This window comes from Hyperolius riggenbachi, chromosome 6 (genome assembly GCF_040937935.1).
Source record: "Hyperolius riggenbachi isolate aHypRig1 chromosome 6, aHypRig1.pri, whole genome shotgun sequence".
Lineage (NCBI taxonomy): Eukaryota > Metazoa > Chordata > Amphibia > Anura > Hyperoliidae > Hyperolius > Hyperolius riggenbachi.
In genome coordinates this window covers 292736772-292754174 of record NC_090651.1, presented here as the reverse complement: position 1 = coordinate 292754174, position 17403 = coordinate 292736772, and the positions used below count along the sequence as shown (strand labels likewise).

Sequence of the window (17403 nt, the reverse complement as noted above, 5' to 3'; positions counted from 1 at the left end):
TTTGTAAAACTAACCTCTATTGACATTTTATTTCTGTTTTCACATTATACGGTTTGCCTAACAGACAGATAAGGAAGCACTTGCGAATGCGCTTTCCTAATTAAATAGATATTCACTTACCACAGTTTTGCAGAAATGAGACCCACTCTGTAATGATTGGCATTGACAAAAGTAAATGATACTAATTACGTGTTGGCAAGTAAAACTGGGGAAATGACCTGTGAAGATAATCAGATAACCTAATTCCTAACAGAGGGGGAACAGCGAAGGACTACAATGTTTAACTATAATATTTGTTTAAAATGAGCGTTGTATTTTTACCTTTTATCTGCTAATTAACTTATTTTTTCCCCATTGATAGACTGATACACTTGTTTATTTTTTTACATTTCATTTTGAGAATGGAATGTACTTAGGAAAAACTTCTATCAGATTATTACTGAGCTATTGTTATCTAGATTTTCAATTCTACTTTAATCCAAAAGAAAATGTGTAGCCTTAAAGGGGTTCTGTTTTGGGTTTCTGAGAAGAAAAACAGACCCTTACCTTGGGCTTCTATCAGCCCCGTGCAGCGGTAATGTCCCACGCCGTCCTCCTCCCATCTGCTGTTCTCTGCCGCCGGCCCCGGTCTAAGCGGCATGGGATCCAACTGCGGCTGCGCTACAGTGGCCGCGCACCCGCTCGCTTCCGCCTGCGTCATCGGAAGCTTACTGCTGAAGCGCAGTACAAGGCTCCGTTGTACTGCGCCTGCGCAGTAAGCCTCAGATGACGCGAGCGGAGGCACGGCAACGCGCATTATTCGTCTGTGTGACAGCCGAATAATAGCCCGGTGCCGGCTGCGGGGAACGGCAGATGGGAGCAGGACGGCGTGGGACATTACCACTGCAGGTGGCTGATAGAAGCCCAAGGTAAGTGGCAGTTTTTCTCCTCAGGAACCCCCACAGAACCCCTTTAAGGGTAAATCTTCAGTTAAAGTAATAATGCACAAATGTGCTGCATACTTTAATACTGTTGATTCCAATAATATTACTCCTTTTGCATTGTTCATATCGGCTTCTTGATCTTTAGAATACTATGAAAGAATAAGCATAACTTGCTGGACCTCATAACAGACTGGTATAGAGTAATGTAATAACATCAAATGATCTGATACATAGAGCCCTTTAAAATAACAATTGTTTTGCTGCTGGGGCAGAAAATGGAGTTTACTAAACACCCCTTGGTGATTTACCTTGCCAGCAGAAAGATGCCAGCATCACTGATAGATGAAATAATTTAAATCAGGGTGTGGTATGATTTTACAGTGGGGAATTTATAAATGAATATTATAAAGAAATAGGCATGTGCACCACTGCAGGGCCTGTTATTGAACAGGCTAATTAATAAAATTTCCATTTTAAGTCAAGTAGGAGTTCTGGTTCATCATAAGCTTGCTGGGTAATCTGTAACTCTAAGTCAAGTTCCAAAGCACCTCTTTAGGTGGTAGCAAAATAGTGTCTGATTATGTCACTATAGTATTCCTCTCCAGTCCTCCTAGAATTGCACTGCATCATGGGAATGTAGGACTAACTTTAACAGTATTTTTATAGGAATTAAGACTTTTGTCAACATGGAAAACGGTTGTTAAACCTACAAATGTGGCCTTTAAACGGGGGTTACAGTCTGGCATAGCATACAATAAAAACGTGTTTTCATACATTTACCCTATTTGTCCCAAGGTAATGTCATCTGTGAAACAGTCACTACTCCACCCAGTGCAGTGTACAGCATTGTTAGAAGTGGATTTTACATGGATATTGTGTATCATCTAATTCATTCCAGCCTTTTTTTGATGATCAAAATATTGCCTACTATGTCTATAGAGTTTCTCTCTGAGACTAGATACTGCCAGAAAAAAAAACAACTATGCTGTGTTTGTACAGGTTTATCAACTGTAATTAGTGTTCAAAGAACTATCTGGGTAGCTTTCATGGCAGTGAAAAGCCTCTGAGGCATGTAATTGATAACCTTCCCAGCAAAGTGAAACACAGTCTATTCAAGCTAAGTACACATGGGGGACCTTTGTAGCTGGTCGCTGGCACACCGGGGACGTGTGCGCGACAGCTCGGCGACAGCTCGGCGCCAGGTCCCTCTGTGCAGCAGCCGCTGTCGCCGAAGGTTCCTTCCCCCCCGGCGGAAGCTCCGTACTCCGGCTATGGGTTGCTGTCGCTAGTCCGCATACACGCGCAGTACGCGTGGCGGACTAGCGGCAGTTGCGACGAAGTTGCTGCGACAGCTGTTGCTGGTGATTGGCCGCGCCAAACGCCTGGCGACAGCTCTTACTAGCGACAATTCGTGGCGCGCACGTTGTACACACGGGGGACCTGTCACCACAACACGCGCATGCCACATGGTTGCGGCGACAGTTGTAACCCGTGTATATGTACCATAACACATTGAGGTAATGTTTGTTCTTATGAGTTTTTAAGGTATGGCTAACCTTTAACAGCACAGGGGAAATTTTGACTAGGATTCAACATTAAGACAGGACAAAAACTAGGAGATGCAAAATAACAGCAACTTTGGTGACAGTTTAAGAATGTGGTTGAGGTTTACCCACGTTCTTTTTAATGTTTTCCCCTCGTTTTAAGCCAATGCTTTTAGCATGTTTATCTTTGCATGGATTTCATTTTCTTAAGCCAAATGGTGGAAAAGTGGGTTAAATATCTGTCGCTTACTGCCTCCTTAATTGATCACCAACAAAGGCTGGACTTGTATTTAGAGGCCAACTCTCATATCAATTTACATACATTCATGCAAATCGCACATGCTGTGTCGTTGGTGTAGATAAGGAAAGCCTCGCTACCACTCTCTGTTAGCAAGTGAGTTTCAGAGCTTATTGAGTCAATCTCCTCTATCATTTTGTGCACCTTGACAATCTCTTTGTAGATTAGTATCTACTTATTTCCAGATTCTTAACATCACATTCACTTACTTGTATTCCACTAAGTATCTCGGGAGAAATCACACGGATAAGGTAGCATTTATTCACTGTGCCTGACTGCCAAAATACACAAGAGAAGCCAAAGCTTTCACGTTCGGTTTCACCTATTACAGTTAATCAGTATAATATCAACATCCTATGCACAATAATATCTCCAGGCTATAAGTGATGGGAATTCAATTCAAGGGCCAATCACTCAGCATTACATGAAAAAAAGGATCAATTTCTCTTCTCACAGTTTTATCGCATCTACATTTCAGGAATAAAAATATTTATGTATGTCACCAGGTCCTAATAGTAGTAGAATTAGACGTAGTAGCAGCAGCAGTAACAGCAGTAATAATAATACTAATTCTTAATATTTGTATCTTTATGTTTACTTATATTATTTAATATTTTCTGTGCATATATGTGCCGCTTTCATTTATACAATGCTAATGTCATTTCTAGTTTTGTATGTTATGAATATCCAAAAATATTCAGGAAAAAAAATTACAATGCAATGATTTCCTGGCTTAGAATTCTGTTATTTGTATCTATAAATACAAGTGACCTGTTATTTTGCTTTTTAAGTAAAAACATCCAAGCTTTTTTTAACACGCAATCTCCTGTGTTTGATCCAGTCATTTACTGGGAAAGACAACTGCACATCGTCACAGACTTTACAGTAAAGACATCTTTCCAATATAGATTAAGCCTCTTTTCCTTCACTGTCATATAAAATATTATTATTATAATTGTTATTATTATTATTATTATTAGCCTGATTTATAAACCACTAACATATTTTGCTCTGTATATTTAAAAATAAAAATATAGACCATAACTAAAATTATGATAATTATCATAATGTTCATAAATATCAACCACCTTTTGTGCATGTGTTTCTAAATGTCCTGTTTGTACAGTGTGTTGAACTACTCATGTATCTACGCCCCCAACTATTTGCTTTGTACATTGAACAGCACCGTGGCAGATGCTGGTGCTAATAATAATTATTATCACCATTTTAAAACAGTTTTCTAAGTGTTTTTCCTGAAGTAATTTCTTACATATAAAAGTGAATTTATAACATAATCTTCATTCATTTATATTAGATAACCCTTCGACCAACAATGCATTTTTAATACATTACTGATTTTATACTTTTCCAAACTGACCCACAAAACCCCTTGCCTCATATTGTTTGTATGTCTGAGCTTTTTTTTTTTTTTTTTTTTACTAATGCCAGTACATATTCTAGCACCACTGTGGATGCTGCCTGCTGGTCTGACAGATTCTTCATGTTCTGGACCTGCCCAAAGTCACCACTACTGCTTAAGTGTGTAAAAGTATTACTGATGGATCTGTGATTATTGGCTCTTCTGATCTGATCAGTGTTTTATGTAATACTTCCCCATACTGTTTCAGATTACAAGATAATGGCATAGATTGAATGGAAAGATAACATATCACAGATATGTTAGTCATTTTGTCATACATAGCAGTGGACACAGTGGGTGGGGTTGCAGGAAGGGGTATAGGGAATCCCTCAGGATGGAAACCACCACAATGCAAGTATATACATACAAGCAGCTAGTAAAGGTAAAGATTGAATCCATTCACAGACAGAGTAGTAAATCCCAGGGGGAAGAGGTGGTAGGACTTCAATAATTAATTAATTGTTGAATAGCACAGCGCAGTTGCCAAATTAAATGTTAGTCAATACTGGGGTTGAAATATGTACAAAATAAGTTGACTTTTAGCCCATTTATTGTGCTGATTTATATGCTTTGTAGACAGTTAGGAAAAAATAAACGATGTCTTGGAAAGTAGGGAAAGTTGGCAACATTTGCACTTACTACCGACAAACAATAGTTTGCCATTGTCTGTAAATTGAAACTATCAGAAGTGCTGACTACCTTAGTGGCAATTCATAAATAATTCATAACTGAATGTTTCCTGTGCTTTCAATGAGCTGAACTGTTATTGGAAAAGACATCCAGATACAAAAGTTGAAAAATGAGAATGGCTTTGACTTTATCAAAAGCAGAAAGTGTTTTTGATAAAATACTGAATAAAACACCAAAAGGCATGAATTTATGAATTTGAACATTAAAAATTACTTTTTGAGAACATCATCTAAAGAAATACTGATAGTACCTCTGTTTAAAGCCTACAATAGCTCTGCAGACGTCCACTGATTTTTTTTTTTTAGACATTTACAGTAGAACACAGCAACAATAGTAACTGATATGTTATAAGCACTGAGGTAATTAAAGGGTTACTCCAACTTCATATAATTAATAATTAGCTTTGCAAATGGTCGTAGTTAACAGTTTTGTTTCACTATGCTTTGGGGGTTTGCATTAAAACGTGTGACAATGTTACCATTATTCTTATTGCCCTGTGGGGACTATCAAAAAAATCACTATGTGACCAAAACATACTAAAGGGCTTTATTATTTTTTTAGGATGGAGAAACAATGAGAAAGGAATTTTCAGCATTTTAATGTACTTTTGAGCGAATTTGAAGAATCCTATGAAATGAGATAAATAGGAGATCACAGGTGTTGTCATTGCTCTCCTAGTTTTTTAAAAACACAGCTTCAAAGTGGCTGCAGCTATTAATAAAACATAAAAAATTGGGGCTGACTGAAGATTGTCAAGTTTACTTGAAAAATGGCTGAAAGTGGCTGGCTACCTTAATGCAAGGAAATTGGACCGAGTAGGGCCCAGTACATTCACCTGTAAAATATCACCATTGTATACAGTACTGTTTTACTGTTCTTCAGTTATGACCTGTTGTAGTCCTTAAAGGCCCTTTTATACCCAATGTGTCGGTATGCGTTAGTGTATGTTAGTATGTGTTAGTACACGTAGGTATGCGTTTTTTCCATAGTAGTGCATTGTGAAAAAGCTTTCAGTTAAAGTGTGTATAGTGGGAACTGAGCCATAGGAAAACATGGACATTACTTTGAAAATCAGTTTTCTTTCAGTTATTACTGAGAGCAACTGATTATTATTATGAATTTTGCAGTAAAGATGGGTGAATTTGCAAGGCAACTTTCATTGCTGCCTATATAAACAGGCCCTTAAATAACAAATAGGTCTCCTAGAGTTTTTACTTTGTTACATTACTTCAAAATACTACTTCCTTATGATAAATTAAACTTCAGTAAAATTTCTAAAATAAGATTTCTATTATTAATATTATTATTATTATACTTCTACAATTAATCAAACTTGGAACAGTATTTTAGGTGCAGGTCTGAAAGCAGGGCAGAAAATGAAATAGCTTTCGGGAAAGTTTAAATAAATGACAAGGCGAGTGGAATATGTCTATGCAACAAAAACTCTTATTTACTGAGAGTATGAATGTTTTATGAAAGAACATAATCTCTGTAGGAAGAAAGTCTCCTGGCCTATTGTGTATCCAGCCACACATTGATGTTAATAGGCATGCTATTTCTTTTCAGCTCCCCTGGAGCAAATTGTGATGAAACATTTGTATGCACTATATAGCTAAGTTATATTAATGATACTTCATGTGTATTTTACGCCAATGATTCTGTGAGGAAATAAATGAACGGAAGGAGTGGAAAGAATATTCTCCAGATGAAACACATTGGGAGAATAGGTACAGATTTACATCTAATAAATTATAGATTTTTTAATTTTAGGACTGTAATTCTTTTTGATTTTTTTTCTATCCTTGGTATAGGTTGAACAGATTGACAATTCCAAGCCAAAATGAATCCATGTGAAAAAAATGATAAAATTGACATAAACTAATGCATGTCATAGAGCAAGGCAATAGCTAAACCAAGTCCTGAGGTCTATTTGTTGAGGACCCTGACATCACCAGATATGCACACGTTTTTACTGGGCTTCATGCCATCCGTTTTTTTACTATAGGCAGCCTATTGCCGGTTCTCAGCCACTAAAAGTATAAAAATAATCCCATAAAAGCCACCCAAAAAAAAAAAAAGATGAAACAAATGGTTTCCATTGGTTTTCTGCTGAAATTACTTCTACCTGATCATTTATGAGGTTGTCAGATGAGTGAACCCAAATCGGTCATTTATAGAACATTTGTACGGTCCCTAACTATTTATCAGTAATTAAAAGGAAGGTTTCCTCTCACAAATTGCATCTATCAGTGATGTAGATTAATTAAGTTCAGTGAAGAACAGTGATTTTTTTACTGTATTTTTTTCAATCATATGTCATGTGCGGAGAAATGAATATCTAGTTTTATAAATATTGCTGTACATCTAATGTCGTGTTTGAGATGGACACTGTGAAACTTTTTTGTCCTTATCAATATTGTTCCCTTAGTAAATCACCCTCATATAGATCTTCAAGGAAATGATTCTGTCTAATCTAACACAGTCACAGATCTAGCGTTTGCAAAGTCTCCAACTGATCATTGCCTCCCGTGTAAATACACAATCATCAAGAAATATTATTACATTTCATTTTCATCTTCTAGATTTAAATTTTCAATTTTTAGGTATATCTTTTAACTGTTCAATGGCACACTCGCCTTTTATGCAACCTCAACAGCCTCCAAATAATTTTACATTTTCCTAAATTCTGGTATCCTGACACAGTAGAGATCAATTATTTGGGCATAAAAAAGAGCATAGTCAAACATTCATATAACTATTTGTTTTGTGACTGCTTTAACACGTTGGCTGATTCCATCTGATGTAATTTACCTATATACAGAAAAGGACTAAGATGAAATGGCGCCCTAGGCAAGATAGCAGTTTTTACCCCCGCTCAGGGTCACCTGGCTTTTTTAATAAGATTTGGTGGGAGTTAGCATCCACCAGACCCCTAGACTCTCTCCAGGACCTAGGCAACTGCCTAGGCTTGCCTTGTGGATCTCCTGTGGTGTAATGGCGAGAGACGCCAAATGGCGAATGGTCATAAACATGGAATGATTGTTGAACCCTTATAGCAGTGGGTTGAAAGATTTTTGACAGCAATTTTTGTTCTCTCCTGTTGATGCAGGTATAAACACCATTACTATCTGCACCATCAATAAAGTTCAATGACCAAAAAAGTATATAAACATTAAAGCAATGTGTCCTTGTGCCTTTTTTAGCAATAATATGCTGAGTTACCAGCTCAGATACCACTAGAAACTTACCTACATGGAGATTCTCCATGTGCTCATTTACTTGTTAAATGGGCCCTTAAGCTCTTTAATAGAAAAAAAAAAGATGTAAATGTCTTTTATTTATTTATTTTAGTATTTATATAGTGCCGACATATTACACAGCACTGTACAGAGTACATGGTCTTGTCACTAACTGCCCCTCAAAGGGGCTCACAATCTAGTCCCTACCGTAGTCATATGTCTATGCATGTATCGTGTAGAGCATGTATCATAGTATAGGGCCAATTGTATGGGAAGCCAATTAACTTATCTGTATGTTTTTGGGATGCGGGAGGAAACTGAAATGCCCAGAGGAAACCCACGCAGACACAGGGAGGACATACAAACACCTTTGCAGATGTTGACCTGGCTGGGATTTGAACCATGGACCCAGCGCTGCAAGGCGAGGGGTGCTAATCTGTGCTGCCCACTATGCCACTTTGCTGCCCAAAATGTCTGTGACAAAATATGTTAAAAATGTAACTGGTATTCATAAATAATCAGGTATTTATGCAGCAATATTAATATTGGTATTGTAAATAATTAAAAAAATAAAAAAGATTATTTCCCATTGCATATAAATTGCCATGAGAAGTTTTGTTGGCCCGAGGAGATTATCAGTTTCCCTAGTAATCTCCTTGCACTGTATTCATCTGTGACTTCTAATATCCCAATTTTATGTTTTGTTGTGCATAATAGAGACTTCAAGAAAACTGACCCTTTTCATTGGCATCAGACACCTTGCAGAGCAGTACAGGCAGCCTAGGATTAAAGAATTGATGTTCATCGCTATGTAGGAATCCAGGGCATTTGTGAAACTGTCATCCTGTTTCCATCTGAAAAGACTCAGTGCTTGAGTCACAAAAACTAGGATGTTAAAGATTTGGCAAGTTTGCCAAGTTTAAAAAGATTTCAAACATCTGAATTCAAAGGGGGCTGTCCCGCTTACACTACTGTACGTTTTCTCAGGCAGAAAACGAATGTGAGGACACCCAAGAGCCATTTATATCAGGGAAACAGGACCATTTCTGAGGTTCTTTTTAGTGTTACCAAGTTACAGAACATTGTTCTGAGTGATCGACTGTGAAATCTTGGTGTAACTGGGTGTGCTTCACACAACCGCAACGTAAAACCAGAGCTCATCCTTAGGACCATTCTTCCTAATAATGTATTCTGTTTTGCATCACTGGTTGTTTATGCTGCTTTGCATCACTTAGTCTGAATCGTATTTCCGCTACTGTGGTGCCAAATTAAAATAACTGCATGTGAACCAGGCAAATGGCTAGTTACCATGAAATGAGAGATTAATACATATGCTGTCTGGAGGAAAACTTTGAGAAAAGCAATAATGGTTCATTCTGTGGGGTGATTTCTAACATTAGCCATGGATCCTATAGAAAAGATAAATAAAGGGAGATGTATAAAAAAAATCATCACTGATTCTTCTGTAATGCTTATTTTGTAGAATTACTTAAATTCCCCTGCTATTTTTAACATGTATAATGTTTGTGTATTTGCAGTATCTCAGGAAATTACTACAGTGAACTGTTTATTATTTTTGTTATTGCTGATTTATAAAGCACCAACATATTCTGTGGTGCTGTTTTATTCTAGAGAAGTATAACTTTTTTTCTGTTGTATCTACAGTGCTTAATACGCAAAGGTTTAGATTATTTGAAAGAATGATAGAACGGTGTGTGTATATATATATATATATATATATGAATTCCTGTATCGAAACCAAGGAACATAGTATACTATATTATATACTATATTATAAGTACAATACACCAGAATTGGTCATACATTGTATATCTATGCAGACGCATTTGCTGAGACCCAAGGACCAAGTTTACAATATCCAGAGGTGTACTAGATCAGAGTTTACTATAGCGAGATTCTAATATATATATAGATATCTATATTAGAGTATAGTACAATACACACACACACACACACACATATATATATATATATAGTATGTGTGCGTATGTGTGTATATATTGTACTATATTCTAGTATATATATATATATATATATATATATATATATATATATATATATATAGTATGTGTACTTACTCATAAGTAGTATCTAGTTTGCATATATCATATGTATCCTAATGCTTTTCTGGTTCTTACTCTTTATATACGTATTAATATTAGCTTTTAAATTCTTTCCAATTATTTTGTACTGTAAATAGTTCAAATATATTTTAAACTATCAATTGTGTGAGTTGAAAGCACATGGTCTGTGACATCATACTCCACACTACATTAAGTTGATTAATAATGATTATATTAACATATATACCAAATATATACAGTCACCAATCCTGAGCACAGAATTCCAAATGCAAACATTGTCCCAGGATCTCTCATTTGTAACAGCTCTATTTGATTAGGCAGCAGAACAAGCTCCCCAAACACAAATCTAGTGACTGTTTAGCATGATTCTCCCTTTGAAGCTTTAGATTTTGCATCTCTATTGTAGTTAATATGTAAGCTGGCCAAATCAGGCTTTCTAAAACCTTTAGACTTAAGAGGATTGAGCAAAAAGTTTTACCAAAGTTCAGAAATTAGCCTACGCTTCAAAATACAGTCGGACTACAGAGCAGACATTACGTTATCCCCCTGAACACTCAAATGCAAGCTGCAAATCCATAGGGTTATTCGGAAGCCATTTATTATCAAGTAATACATGGGCTAATTAGTACTGATCTCCTACAGGTAGATTTGGAACATTAAACTCTTGTGCTGAAGATGCAGAAGCCCTCACTGTTCCTATAATGTATGCTGTAAGGATGGCAGAGGGCATCTTCATTTGCTTACATTTCCTTACACTTTAATCTTGCAAGTAGTAATTTTTTATGTAAAATACAAATAATGCAGATATTATTATTATTATTATTAGTAGTAGTTGTAGTATTGATTTATAAAGCACTAACATATGTCCTCAAGTAATAGTGGGCACAGGAGAAGTGTGTATTATTATTATTTTGTTCACTTACATAGTGTCATAACCTTCAGTGGTAATAAAAAAAAACACACATTTTTGATATATAGATTAAAAAAATATTTATATAGCACCAATATTATCTATAATGCTGTATTTATTGTAGAACAAATAGTGGGGCTCATAGATACAGGAGCTTTTCAATATATATGTATGCGTCAGTTTAAATAGACACGTTACAAAGTCACAAGTACCTACAATTCATTAGCAGTTGTAAGCCTCTGTAGAGTGATGTGATGAATATCTCATTTATAATGGACTCGTCACAAACAAGCACTGACACATTTATACAGTACGATAAGTAAGAAAACACACACACACACACATACATATCCTTTTCTGTAGCAGGCTAGTCAGTAAAACGCTTAAATGATTTTCCTGAGTTGAAAAGGTGTGTTTGGACTGCACACAGCTTAGTTTACTGGCTTCTGACCAGAGTTGCAAAAGTGAAAAGAAAGGACTTCACACATAATTAACTCTGGCTTACAAGGAGCTGAAAATAGAGCAGATCCTTCTTAGAGAGGAAGGAGTTAACAGCAACAGGCAGGAGGACAAAAAACTTGGAAATAAACATAGTTACAAAAAAAATACACTCCTAGCACCAAAGCGTCATCACAAAGTTGTAACTAGCACTTACCATTTTGCTGACATCTGCTTTCATTGACGTGTCCCGTTTTCGTTTTAGCGGTTTTAATTTTCTATCATTTGGTTGAAATCACCCATGGCTGTGCTAAGACTTTAGGAGAGAAAGTTTTCCTTCCTCTTCTCCATCTCTAGAAGTGTGTCTGACACCACCTAGGCTCAGGATGGATGGCTGAAGTGTTTAGACTTGAAGTGTGTATTCCTTTTCTAGGCAGAAATGTTTGGAGAGCTCAACCTATTGAGGAGGGTTTGTTTTATTTGATACTAGGGCTGGATGGTAGCACCATTCAGAGGCACAAAGTAATTACATCACAGGAGGGACTGGGTGGAGTTATTGCTGTGTGTGTGTGTGTGTGTGTCTGTGTAAAGGGGGATGATAGTGAAAAGGAAGACAGATGGAGAACACTAGTATAGGTGATGGTTTTGTAAATATACTGTTGGGAGAATGAGCTCATGTCAGTTTCATAATTCCCAGTTGACCAAACCATATGTCTGTCAGTCCAGACGCTGTTAATCTTATTTGCATGGGGTTTTCTTTACTGTAATAGCCACTAGTTTACCTCATAACATGAGAAAGATGGTTTCAAAAGTACTTGAGGCAAAGGAAAAGTGGATGCATTGCCTATAATAACAATTACAACAACAATTCCATGCTTAAAACTAATGTTATTTTTAATATCAGCATGTCCTCTAAATAATGTATGTAGCTAAAAAATATAACTTTAATATGTAAAATATAATCTAATTCTTGTATTCAAAGTAAAAGTCACACAACTGCACCAAGTTGATTCATCATGGTACTTTTTTTTCTGGTATTTGTTTAAAAGGCCTGCAGCACAGAACTGGTACATAGCCCAAAAACATACTACTAAGTTAATTAGCTTCCTCCAATTTGGCCTTAACCTATGATAGGGACAGAAGACTTTGACTGTGCTAGTAAGGATTAGATTGTGAGCTCTTCGGAGGGACATTCAGTGACATGACTACATACTCTGTTAAGTGGTGCAGAAGATGTCAGCACCATACACATAAACTATAATATTAATAATAACCTTTTGTCATATGCCTGCCACTTCAGGTTCCAGGTTAAGAATATTTTGATTTTATGCAGCAAATACTGACAGGGAGGTTATGGTATTTTTTATTTACTTTTTACAGAATTCCACTTTTAACAATAAATTTACTTAAAGAGAGGTTCCAATTTTGTGTTATAATTGCCATCTATATAGACTTGTGTCTCATAAGTTTTTGTATTTTAATGTTATAACATGGGCAGCACGGTGGCCTAGTGGTTAGCTCTCTCGCCTTGCAGCGCTGGGTCCTTGGTTCGAATTCCAGCCAGGGCACTACCTGCAAAGAGTTTGTATGTTCTCTCCGTGTCTGTGTGGGTTTCCTCCGGGCACTCCGGTTTCCTCCCACATTCCAAAAACATACGGATAAGTTAATTGGCTCCCCCTAAAATTGGCCCTAGACTACAGTACTTACACTACATAATATAGACATATGGCAATGGTAGGGATTAGATTGTGAGCTCCTTTGAGGGACAGTTAGTGACAAGATATATATATATATATACACTGTACAGCGCTGCGTAATATGTCGGCGCTATATAAATACTAAATAATAATAATAATTTAAATTGGTGGCCCATTTCAGTTTCTAACCAGGTAAGAATTTACTGCCAGGAAGCTCAAACTGCATCTCTGTGTAACCCATGGCAGATGTACTCTATTTGGAATATATTGTCTGCTTGTAAACTTTCACCTTTCTGCAAGAGTAATTAGCTGCACAAAGCAGGAGCCATGGTACTCATTTTCATTAACTGCACTAAACCATTGGCAGGCAGTAAACTTTGACATCAGTGTCAAGAAGTTTTTGGAGGGGCTGTGGCCCACTAAAAATTGCAAAACGTTATCACAAAGCGCTTTTTGATGCAATTTGTTTTCCAGTGCGATTTCTGGTGATTTTAAAGCACTTTCGAATGTAATGCCATCGCTCTATTTAAGTGCAATCATTCCAAATATGCTGCAGGACCTACGATTGTGATTTGAAGAAAATTTAATTATCCCTGGAAAATCACCTCAATCTCCTTTTAGGGATGGTCCGAAATGGCCATTTCTGGTTCCACAGAATTTAAACCAATGCCAGTTTCCGATTTCTATTTATCCGATCTTCAGTTTTGTTGATTTCCATTTCTACGATTTTCCGTTTTCCTGATTTCCAATTTTCCAATTTCTGAGGAGTATTTTTATTCGAGAAACAGAAATGAGATAATTGGAAACTGAAAAAATGGAATCCGCGGTAATCCGATTTTGCGGAAAAATTCTGCATTCTCTGATTGGTCCAATTTTTGGGAGTTCTGTGATTAGGCTAAAATTACAGAGTTGCAATAAATAAGATTTCCATGGAATTCTGATTTCTGGTTTCCATTTTCTGATTTCCAAATTCCAGTTGGAAATGCTAATTTCCAATTGGAAATGCAGAAATTTCAATTCCGTGGAATCCAAATGAGCATCAATATTGCTCATTAGCCTAGTGCTTGTGGAATCACTGGCGATTCTAAAGCATGACTGAAACAGCTTCTGAGGGTCCAAGCTCATTGAATCACTGTTGAAATGGGTGTTTTTCATTTGCACGCAAAAAGATAAGCAAGCTGAAGTTTGTTTTTTCTATTAATCTTTAATGTTTATACAATACATGAATGAAAAAAATGGATTGGAGTTTTCCTTTAATTACACTTACCGTATTGCTATTCTCCTGTAGGCCTGAAGGGAAAAAGCCAGCGACAGAGCTCATCCTTCATGAAGGTAATAAGGTGTTTTACCATCCAGGGTCTACATGTTGATTGTGTAAAACAGCTTTTGGTCTTCCAGCCACCAGAGGTCATACTCTTGTTTATGAAGTGGCTATTTTTGTATTTATAATCATATAAAACAGTATGAGAAAGATTTAGAAAGCTTCACTAAGATTTTTCCTTGTGCATTGCAGCACACATGCCTACATCGGGAAAATGAAACTGCAGCACTGTACGGGCTTTCCGTGGAGAAGATGGGGACCTCGATGTGGATGGGAGGCCACAAGAGCAGTACCACATAGATAAGTAATGTCACCAACCCCCACCCCCCAACTGTAAACTATTATGGACATTGCTTATGGGGAGGTTCATTAAAAAATGTAATGACATGTGCTCAGTTCCTGTTAAACACACAATGGGATTGATTTGATAAGGGGTTCACAATTCCAGAGAGCACAAGAGATCCTATTTCAAAGGAATCTTATTAAAAACAATTCTCACCCCACTCCTAACCGTGGTCATATGATCCTCCCCAAGCTACGTCTCCCTGGTTACTAGCAGTGGATAGGCTGTTGACTACAGATGAACAGATGTATAACAGTATTATCAATTCTTGTATGTATTGTGTTTATCAGCTGTATGTTTTGTTTAGAACCTAGGTTTGGACCACCAGTGTACATTACATATTCAGTGGGTCCTCTGGTCCTATAAAGTTATAATAACCTAGGCTATAAGGTCTTGAAAATCATTACCGGAGCTCCATGTTTGCTGGCTTCTGGTGCTTAGCCCCATCCCTGCTGAAAAACATCATGGAAAGGTAATTATAACTTCATAGGAGCAGAGAACCCACTTATTGTGTGAGGCCCGCTTTAACACATGGACCGGAATATATACCCCAGAGGGTACAATGGTTGAGCTTGAACTTGTCAGTCATAGTCAACCTACTATATTAAGTTTTGAGACTTAAAAAAAAAGATGAGTCATTTATTGATAAACCTGAATACGTATTTAGAAGTATTTAAAAGCATCAAGGAATGTTTGAAAAGCAATTATACAAAATTATGGAGTATTGCTAAGAAATATTTATGCATAATGGGGTACTTGAGATTATTTTCCTTACAATATAGGGTTCTTGGGCAAGAAGTCATTAATAAAGGGGTACTTGCTGACTTATGAAAAACACTGGTATAAAAGATACACTAAATATATTTTACAGAGCGCCCTACCAGCCACCATTGTTACAGCAGGCAGCTGCTGCACTGGCCCGAACTGGTAGCCTAGTACTCCAGTAGTGCTGCTCTCCATGGCCTCGTGATCATGGGTACCCCGTGATCAAAAGCTGTTTTTCCTGATCACGAGGTCGGATTCCCAATTTATGATCGCCTCTCAATCACATATTCAGTTCCGAATGCACCCGTGATCGTGGTCCAATTTAGCCATGATCACGGGCCGTGATTATTACCTGAAAACCCGACGACTTTAGCGGTTGATAGCCAAGCCCCCTTACATGCTAGAAACACCAAATTTGCAGGCTAAGAACAGTGGGAACAAGGGGAAAACAATTTTTCGAGAACACCTTACAGTTTTTGAGAAAATTGATTTTACCGTTTCAAAGGAAAAAAGTATACATTAAATGCTGTAAATGACAATTAATGCATTTACCGCATTTACATGTATATTTTTTTCCTTTGAAACTTCCTTTGAAATTTTAAAATCGATTTTCTCAAAAACTATTAGATCTTTTTAAAAAAAAAAAACCTCTTGTTCTCACTGTTCTTCTTAACATATCTGGCAAATTTGGTGTTTCTAGCATGTAAGAGCAGTGCTGCTCGGATACCACTTTTCACTATCTGGATCTAATTCAGATCCAGATACCCAGATATCCAATCCGGGTCGGATATCCGAGTTTAAAATTTTCCAATCCGGATCGGAATCGGATATCCGACCTCAGTATCCGGCCAGATTCAGATATCCGGATAGAAAACCGGAAGTGACCTGAAAATGGCTTAAAATGCTTCCAAAAGTCTCTTAAAATGGCAAAAAAAAACCTTTCGGGGTTCTCTCTCTCTCTCTCTCTTTCTCTCTCTCTATGCCTTCGAAAGGGATTTTGGCCATTGAAGGTGATTTTGGCTTCTGCTCGGATATCTGAACTAACTATCCGCCCAGATTTCAGATTTCAGATGAGAAATCCGAGTCTGCTCGGATAGTCTATTCAGATTTTAAAAAGTATCCAAATTGCTATTCTAAGTTCGGATAGTGGAAAAAGTTTGGATTATCTGGGTAGTTCGGATATCCGAGATCTTGCTGAGCACCACTGTGTAAGGGGGTGTTGCTATTACCTGCTAAAGACAGCAGGTTTTTAATCACGAATACTTTTTTCATTTGAAACTTTAAAATCGATTTTCTCAAAAACTAAAAGTTCTTTTTGAATTAGTTTTTTTTACGTTGTAGCCATTTCTCACCTTTATAATCCTTGCAATTTTGGTGATTGTAGCATGTATGGGGGCTTTGGTATTAACTTTAAAGTCAAATCCGTGATCATGGCCGTGATCACGGATTCTACATGCAATCATGGCTAAAATTCGAGTCGAACTTGGAATTCCGTTTCAAATCTGGATCACGATCACAGTGTACGCGGTGTACTCCAAAGCAATACAGCGCCACTGCCTGCTGCAAACGAAAGATGTCCTTTTACTTTTCACCATCCACTGGCTCCTAAACTCCTCACTGAGTAAGCGGCTATGGGAAGAGCAAGCAAAAGCTGGAGATTAGAGAAACAAATGCAGACAGCCAGCAATTCACTTTAAATGACAGAGGACT

General features: G+C 37.1%; 1 protein-coding gene across 1 annotated transcript in view; it reads right to left on the bottom strand.

Moving 5' to 3' along the window:
- Positions 1-12027, bottom strand: part of LOC137522797 (netrin-1-like) — a 172762-nt gene extending 160735 nt beyond the window's left edge. Inside the window, exon 1 of the mRNA XM_068242888.1 lies at positions 11785-12027. The gene's annotated coding sequence lies outside the window, so the exon portion shown is untranslated. The remainder of the gene's footprint in view (positions 1-11784) is intronic.
- Positions 12028-17403: the final 5376 nt, after the last annotated feature.